The sequence below is a fragment of the Pinus tabuliformis genome, chromosome 1_2 (assembly GCF_031772625.1).
Source record: "Pinus tabuliformis cultivar Carrire ecotype Pingquan chromosome 1_2, CPIR1, whole genome shotgun sequence".
NCBI lineage: Eukaryota > Viridiplantae > Streptophyta > Pinopsida > Pinales > Pinaceae > Pinus > Pinus tabuliformis.
The window spans coordinates 213015060-213023841 of record NC_142298.1 but is presented as its reverse complement, the minus strand read 5'-3'; the positions used below and the strand labels follow the sequence as shown (position 1 = coordinate 213023841).

Here is an 8782-nt window from a genome sequence, read left to right as displayed (position 1 = left end):
AGAGATTTTTATTTCATAGCATAATACAAAGTCAACAGTGAAATGTCCATTATAATTCATGAAATGATATTTTTTAGGTTTCAATGGCTGGGAAAGATTTTTATTTCATATTAGAATACAAAGTCAACATTGAAATGCCTATTATAATTCATAAAATGACAATTTTTTAGGTTTCAATTAGAAAATAAAGGACTATATTTTATATCTACATCTATATATATAGGAAAAGCTACACAAGTCGTTGTTTTAACTTTTTACCATGCCTCTGCCAACAAGATTGTACAAATGGCACCAAGGTTCTAATGTTGGCTCTTATTCAGATTCAAAGAAATCAAGAAATAAATTAGGTCAGAGATAGAGATAACCCGTACCTTGATTCAGCTAGGCAAAGACCTTAAATTTTTGTTTCTTGTTGTTTTCCCTCCACAGTGGCTACAAGTGTTCTTTGATTCTTAACCAGACTAAACTAGGGTCAATGTGCATGAACGTCAAGAAAGGTTGAGGAGTTGTGAGGCTCCATAACCCTAACACATCAGGGAACCCATTGTTCGATGGTTTACACGTCGAAACTATCTTGTTCCATGCATCATTTCAATACATTAAGCAATAAAAACATAATCTCCATAGTATCCATAGATATTAATGCTTAGACATTAATGTCATACCTATTTAACTTTTATAACCAGGATAACCACATTAATAGATACAGACATATTCAATATATATGGTAAATTATATGGTTAACTTAATTTACCATCTAATGTGTTTCAAAAATCGATCAATCCTTAGGATTAAATAACAAAGATGTTTCTAGTTAGTGAAATAACCACTAGAAAAATAAATTATTATATCAAAATATAAACCTTGGGTGAGAGTCTTTGGTCAAAGTCTTTTCTTTTTATATATAGAAAGATAAATATTTTGCCTCTGAAAAAAAAAATTGATAAAACCCTGAGATTTTTTTTTTAATAAATTATATTTACCTTTTTTAATCATTTTTTCTAATTGGTTTATCTTTTAAACAAAAAAATCTATTTAACGTCCTCTTTAATTAAATTAATACATTTTCATAAATATTATGATATATAAATTTATTGATTTATATAATAATACATACATACAAATATAATAATAAATTAAAATTTATTATATAATATAATAATATAATCTTAATTGAGTTTTAAAAAAAATCATCCTTTCCTATTTTATGGTTTTTCATATTTATAAGAGTTAGTTTCCGTGATTAATTAATAGTTTTTAATATTTTGTTATATATTTACTAAAGATTCTCACGTAACCTCCATATTTTGATTGTAATAATTTGTTTTTCTAATTTTCACTGGGGTGTTTAGGATGGCCACTATCGATTCCCTCTCATACATGGTATGCCCTAGAAATTTGGTTTGTAGTTCATTGTACTTTTTCCGTTGATGGTTTCAGTACCAAACGTAGCCTTTTTGCATTGTTGTGTCATTAGAAACATGACATAGGTCCAGGCCTTTTTCAATCACAGAGTTGGTCCATGCACTATACTGACCAAACTTTAGGTTGTTTTAAGTATCATCGTCGGCTCTCGTTACTGGTGTGTTCTTGCCATCGGTCGAGGTTAGCTCTACTCTGTTTACAGGTCCTTGTTCTATGTGGTTGGAGTATCAAGCTATCTCAAGTTCTCTTGTTTGTCATTGTTCCTAGCAGGGTGTATTCTTATTGTTTAGTGCCCCATTGTGTTTCTAAAATAAGACATTTTATGGTGAAATTTACATGGGAAAATGTAGGATACAAACGTTTTTCGTGTGTTTCTTGCAAAATTCAACTTCTGGACCCTCTTTTGAGCTCGTTGTTGTTCTTCCCATAGTCGAACCTCCACCCCTCGAACCCTCAGGAATATCGTTCAATTTCCTTATCTTAATGTTGGAGTTTGGTACAGTGGAACTTTTTCCATATGGTTCTAATTGCAGGGATAATAAGTCTCTACAAGGAGTATTTTTGAAGCCACAAAGGGTCACTTAGCCTCTCATTTTGTGTTGCAAAACCCTATGTGTTCTCTTTCGTGTGGAACCATTCTCCCGAACGTTCCTTGACGATGTATGTATTAAGTTTCTAGTAAAGAATGTTGAAATCACAGTCACCTTGTTCTTGACTTGTTGAGTTACAGTCGTGTTATCCTATCTAGTCGCTTATCATAGTCAGTCCAGTAGGTCATGTCAAAATTCCCTTGTCAATTTTTTCTACATGTACTAGATCGGTATGGATTTACTGCAACATTTTCTTAGTCGCAGGGGAGGAATACTAGGGGTGTCTTCTTCAAGGCATTGTCTCCTATTTGGTTGGGAGTCGGTTGCAAATTTCTTTGACGCGGTACCCATGGAAGTGCACAAGGAAATTTTCGCCCTGGAAGCCAACGAATTTTGCGATCGAATGTGCCACTTAGATTTTGAAGTCTGTAGTGGTAAAACCCAATGGGTTCCAGATTCAGGCAAACTAAGGAAGCGAAGGCCATATTTTTACACTCTATATCAACACAACAGACTAATAAACAAGTTGATAACTATAAACTATTTTCTGGTCAGGAATGTTTAAAGCAGATACTCAGGGATATTTGTTATGATATGTATGACATTGTGGTTCGTTTGAACAAAATAGAACGTTCTATAACTTCATATAAAAACACTGATTCAACTCCACCTTAGAACGGGGAAGTAGCCATCAATGATACTCCACTTAATATGGTTAGTGCTAATTCCTCTCCAGATCACTCGATGATCATATTGTATGAACGAATCCACCTTGGATGTTGCTTTGTCAGGATGTGCTCTTATTCTCTTTTAGTCTCATCACCAGTGGTTGTTTCTTATGATCTCTTTCTTTTATCCTTATCCTAGTATGTTATATGAAGCTAGTCAGTCAAACATTTTCTGTGAACATCTACAGTTTTTTTTGTAAGGTTGGAATACCACCTTGTTAAATTGTTTACAAGTGGGTGGTTTTTTTTTGCTACATTTTTACTCTAGTTCTTGATCTGTTGACCAAGTCCACTATGTGCTCACAAGTACATCAAATGTAATTTTGGTTTTTGGTAATTAATAGAAATCACAGTGTGTGTGTCTATATATATATATATATATATATATATATATATATATATATATATATATATATATATATATATATATATATATATAGATATAGATATATATATATATATATAAGTGTTATTTAATCCTAAGAATTGATCAATTTTTTCAACTTTATCTTGAGGATGAACCACATTAGATGATTTGAAACATCGACCAACAACTAATGAAAGACATTCTCAAAATTATGTTAATATACAGTTATATATATATATATATAATGGATATATTTATTATTATTATATTACCATTAGTAATAAAATTATATGCCAAAGGTCATTAATTGACCAATGAATAATAACCTTGTATATAGATTAATCATATTGCATCCGTTATAAACATGATTTTGTGGGTATACACTTACACATATCATAGTATTAATGTCAAGTACTAAGTCTTATTTTGTATGTTCTACAAAATAACCCTAACATGTAATTGGAATACATTACACTATGGTTTACACATCAAAACTATCATAAACTTGTTCCATGCTTTATTTAAATACATGTTCAAGGTTGTCATCAATACACTAAGCAATAAAAACATAGTCTGGACAATATCGATAGATATTAATGGTGAGGTACTTGTAATCGATTTTAATGTTGAGCTACTTGTAGGTATAAGGTTTTTTTTTAACCACATAAAAATTATCAACCAATATACAACAACTAAAAAATTAATTTTTTTTTTTTCAAAATATTCAATTTTAATATTTATTTATTTCAAAACTAATTGAAGTCAAATTTTTTATCTAAGAAACCAACCACTATTAAAAGCATTGTAAATTGGATTAGAGATAGTGATAAGTTTTAACTCGATTCAATTTCTTATGAGTGATGGCCAGGCAAAGATAGTTCTGGTGACTTTAGTGTTTTCCCTCCACAGTTGTTACATGTGCTCTTTCATTGGTAGCTAGACTAAACTAGGACCAATGTGCATGAGCATCCAAAAAGGTCGAGAATTGGTGGCTCGGAAATCAGGTGAAAACTATGCATATAGTTAGGAAATTCACAATTCTTTAACCCAATGTACTGTGATGACCCACTATAAGCCAATTCAAGGAATAGATCATGTTTAAGGAGACGATGTAAGTTTACATGGGAGACTCCATAACCCTAACATGTCATTGGAACACATTGCTAGATGGTTTACACATATAAACTATCATAAACTTGTTCCATGTGTCATTTAAGTACATAGTTAGGTGTTGTTGTCAATGCAATGAGAAATAAAAGCATAATCTTGAGAGTATCCATAAATATTAATGCTTAGACATTAATATTTTACCTATTTAACTTTTATAACCAGGATAAGCACATTAACAAATATAGAAAGATTCAATATATTATATAGTTCAATTAATTTACCATATATCTCATATAATTTAAAATTATGTTAATATATAATTATATGAGATATCTCATATAAAAATTTACCATGAGTAATATATTTACCATTAGACTTAATTAATTGATATATTCATTATTATTATTACCATTATTAACAAAAATGATATGTTAAAGGTAATTAATTGAAGAATGAATAATAACCTTGTATGTAGATTAATCATCTCGCATAAGCTATAAACATGATTTTGTAGGTATACATTTGTACATATCATAGTATTGATGGTAAGTATTAAATCTTATTTTGTATGTTCTACACAGGAGGCTCACGGGCCACTATTAATACTCTGAGCAACAAAAATCATAATCTCAACAATATCCATAAATATTAATGTTGAGTTATGATAGTTTTTTTTTATTAATTTTTTGTTTTGACAAATTTATTTTAAACCACATAAAAATGTTAATCAATATACAACAACTAATTAGAAATATATATATATAATTTAAAATATATATATATATATATTCAAAATATCCAATTTAATATTTTATTTTTTTCAAAACTTATTTAAAATTTTCAAACCTATTTTGATTTAAAAACAAAAACAATGTACCCTCTTTAAAACAAATATAAAAACAGTAATAAAAATCTTAAATCTATCAAATTAATATAAAAGAGAAATAAAATTAAAACAATGCAAAAAAACATATTATGAATAAATACCTCGCCTAATACCTTCATCTTTGAAACGAAAACTTTGTTCAAACTCAATATCTCCATCCTTAAAGGAAACGTACATCGTTCAAACTCAATATCACCCTCCTTAAAAGGAAAGCTACACCCAAACCCAAACTCAATTTCTCCCTCCTTAAAAGGAGAGCTACACCCAAACTCAATGGAATTGATAATTAATTACTTACATAAAACCATAAAAACAACTAGCAAAACATAGAAAATTAATTTTTATATTTGTTGATAGCTTATATTGTTTTTTATTTCTAGTCAAAAAGTTATTGAATATTTAATTTTATCGAAAAAAATTATAAAGTTTTACAAAATTAATATATTAAAATTATTTTCTAAAAATTAAAATTCCATATTTTTATGGAGTTTAAATTTCAATGGTTAGATATTAAAAAAAATAGAATATATATATATATATATAGAAAATACATGTGTATCTTACATCATTAAATATGTAGTTTAAATAATTTAAATTCTTTCTCATTTTATTTAGATTCAATTTATTTTTTCTTGTATATTGTTTGGAGGTAAATTTAACTGAGGATAACTGGAGTTGTTGCCACATTAAATCTGATGAAGGTGTTGTGTCCTTAAATCATTTGAAGTCGTTAAATCACTTCCTCTAAACAAGTGATTAGATATTTAATGTCATCTAACTCCAAGAAAAAAACAATTTAGTTGATCTTGAAGTATAAGTCTCTAACCATGTGACCAGATATTTAATGTCATCTAACCCCAAGAGAGAAAAAAAAGAAAGAAACAAACAAACAAAAACAAAAACAACAATTTCGTTGATCCAAAATCTCCGCCAACCCTCCCCTTAATGTTTGGATGTACATGTTATATAAAATATTTTATTGTCAATTAAGTGTATATTATATATCATTTTTTAAAAATTATGTATATATCATGAAAAATTAAGTTTTTATGATTGAAATGTTTGTTTGGTCTTATAAGTTTTTATGGTTGAAATGTTTATTTGATCTTATAGTACTCTAATTAATATTCAAAAATACAATTTAAACAATAAAAAATAACATTATATATTTTACGATGTAAAAAAATATACACATAAAGAAATACAATCTCTCAACTCCTATTAAATACATGCTTAAAATAAATTTATAAAATCACTCAAATTAAATAACATACACCATAACATCAAATAAAAAAAACGTGTTTTTTCTATAATGCTAGCTAATACAAATGTACATTTAATCGGTCAATCTAACATTGTTTCATCCAACATTGGTTACCCGACCACATCAAAAAAATAGCTGGAATTGGAATTGAGTGTCATGAACCAATGCCATATATCAATTCACACCATCGAATTAAGAATCATAAAAAATTGCACAACCACGGAATTATAGTTTAACAGTTTTGATGTTGACCCACGTCACTTCACCTCACTTCACTTCACTATATAATCCCATATCTACCACTATGCGTACCTTATAAATCTTAATGAATAAGCGGTTGGTCACATCTTCTTTTCCAAGGCTTTTATCTTATAAATAATAATGAACCAACTTTCTATATTTTCATACTTAATTATACAAAGTAAATAAAATTGCAATCAATTAAATATCTAAATTAAATAATTAAAAAAGTATTTCCTATTATTAATAAAATCTTTATAAAATGTATAATTGTCTCAAATTTATATGTTTAATTTTAACTTTAAAGTTTTATTCATGATAATTTTACAAAGTGCACATTTACTCATTTTTATTAGTCTTTGTCTGGGACTAATAGCATTCGATCAGGCGTTGACTTCTTATTAATTTGAGTTGACCGGAGCATTTAATTGATGTTTTTCGCTTTTACCCAAAGTTTTATTTTAGAGCTTTGATGTTTTTTGCTTTTTATCCAAAGTTTATATTGGAGGTCTTATTGCCGGGTCGTTTTTTTTTAACCAAAGTTTGGATGGTTGTTACTGAGGTCTTATTGCAGGGTTTCGTTTTCATATGCAATCGTCCCTTTTAACATATGCTAAGTTGCTAAGTTGCAGGGTCTTACATTTGGAGAACCCTAAATCTAACACCTGTCACTCATTAGGGTTGGCTTGGTAACTCATTTCACGGAATAGGCTCCAGATGGCTAACATGCTCCGTCTCGTACGTAGGTGAAAACTTCACATAAAGCAGGGTTTGCCATTGACCGATAAGATAATACTATAGCCCTTTTCTTAATGTCTTATGTTTTTTGACTTGTTAATATATTTATCTGTATCAATGTGCTGCAGACACCGTGGTTCTCTGTCAAATCCTTTTAAGCATAGGTTTAAACGGTTTGCAGGGAATTTAGTAAAGAGTACATGACACACGTGAAGACGACGAAGAATAAGGACGTGAAATGTACAGAGCGGTGGATGGTACATCCATTCATCTCATTTTAGGTATGCTACTTACCGATTCCTCTTTCCCTCGAAAAGGAGAAAACATTCTAATTTAATTTTTCATAGTCTCTGCAGATTCATATTCTGTAGGCACGCATTGTTTGCACTCATGATTTTCTTTTGTATTTTGTGTATGCAGAGCACAAGAGTCGGCAGGGATAAAATCCGTGTTGCCATTATGAGAGGAGGTGAAGATATGTATTTGTTTTTCAATTTATATATATTCAGATATGTTTTATCAAATAAATTTGTACAGTGAAAAGCCGCGTACTAGATAATGGCTATCAATGCGTGTGTTTATGTATCTTTTTAATCCTGCATTTAAATGACTTGCAGAACAAAGACGTGCAATGTATTGATTGGTGTATGGTACATCCATTCATCTCATTCTTTCTTTTAGGTATGATACTTCCAGATTCTTCTCTCCTCAGACACCTTTTAGCCTCGAAAAGGAGAAAACAATCTAATTCGATTTCTCCGAGTCTCTGCAGGTACATATTCTGCAAGCATGCTTGTATGCCCTCATGATTTTATTTTGTATTTTGTGGCTGTATGGAGAGCAGAAGAGTCGTTAGAGATAAATTTTGTGTTGCCCATTCTGAGTGGAGGTGAAGATATGCATTTGTTTTTCAATTTATACATATTTAGATATGTCTTTTTAATAAATTTGTACAGTGAATTTTCATCAAAACCCTTTTTATTCACGGTGAAGTTGTGCGATATCGCAAGAGCTTTACCTTTAGAGATGATGCTTTTGTTTTTTTTGGCAAAAAACGAAGAAAGCGGCCACAATTAAATGTGAAACCAGAAACCCTGAAAGGGAAAAGAAGGAAACGACAACATATCTTGGATTAAATCAGTTAAATTTTTCTGAGTTGTGACAAAACCTAACGCTTGCCCATAGAAAAGCGCACATAAAATCGGAAACTTTAGCAAGAAGAAAACCAGCAAAATCAGAAACAAAATACAACCCATATAAAAGTTTCCAATAAGAACAGGAACGAATACAACCTGCATAAAATTGGACAGCCCATTTGCAAGAAGAAAGTATAATCTTCAATTGCCAAAAGCTTGTTCAAAAGTACAGCCCATACCAAATAGCTGACAAGAGGGTAAAAGACTTCAAGAAATAACAGAATCCAGCGTCTGTGGT

The 8782-nt window shown here is 29.8% G+C and overlaps 1 long non-coding RNA gene across 1 annotated transcript; it reads left to right on the top strand.

Annotated features, from left to right (window-relative positions):
* Positions 1 to 7335: 7335 nt before the first annotated feature.
* Positions 7336 to 7935, top strand: LOC149205197 (uncharacterized). Its single transcript, XR_016251860.1, has 3 exons — positions 7336 to 7356; positions 7477 to 7629; positions 7769 to 7935. It is a non-coding gene; the product is annotated as an uncharacterized LOC149205197 (long non-coding RNA).
* Positions 7936 to 8782: the final 847 nt, after the last annotated feature.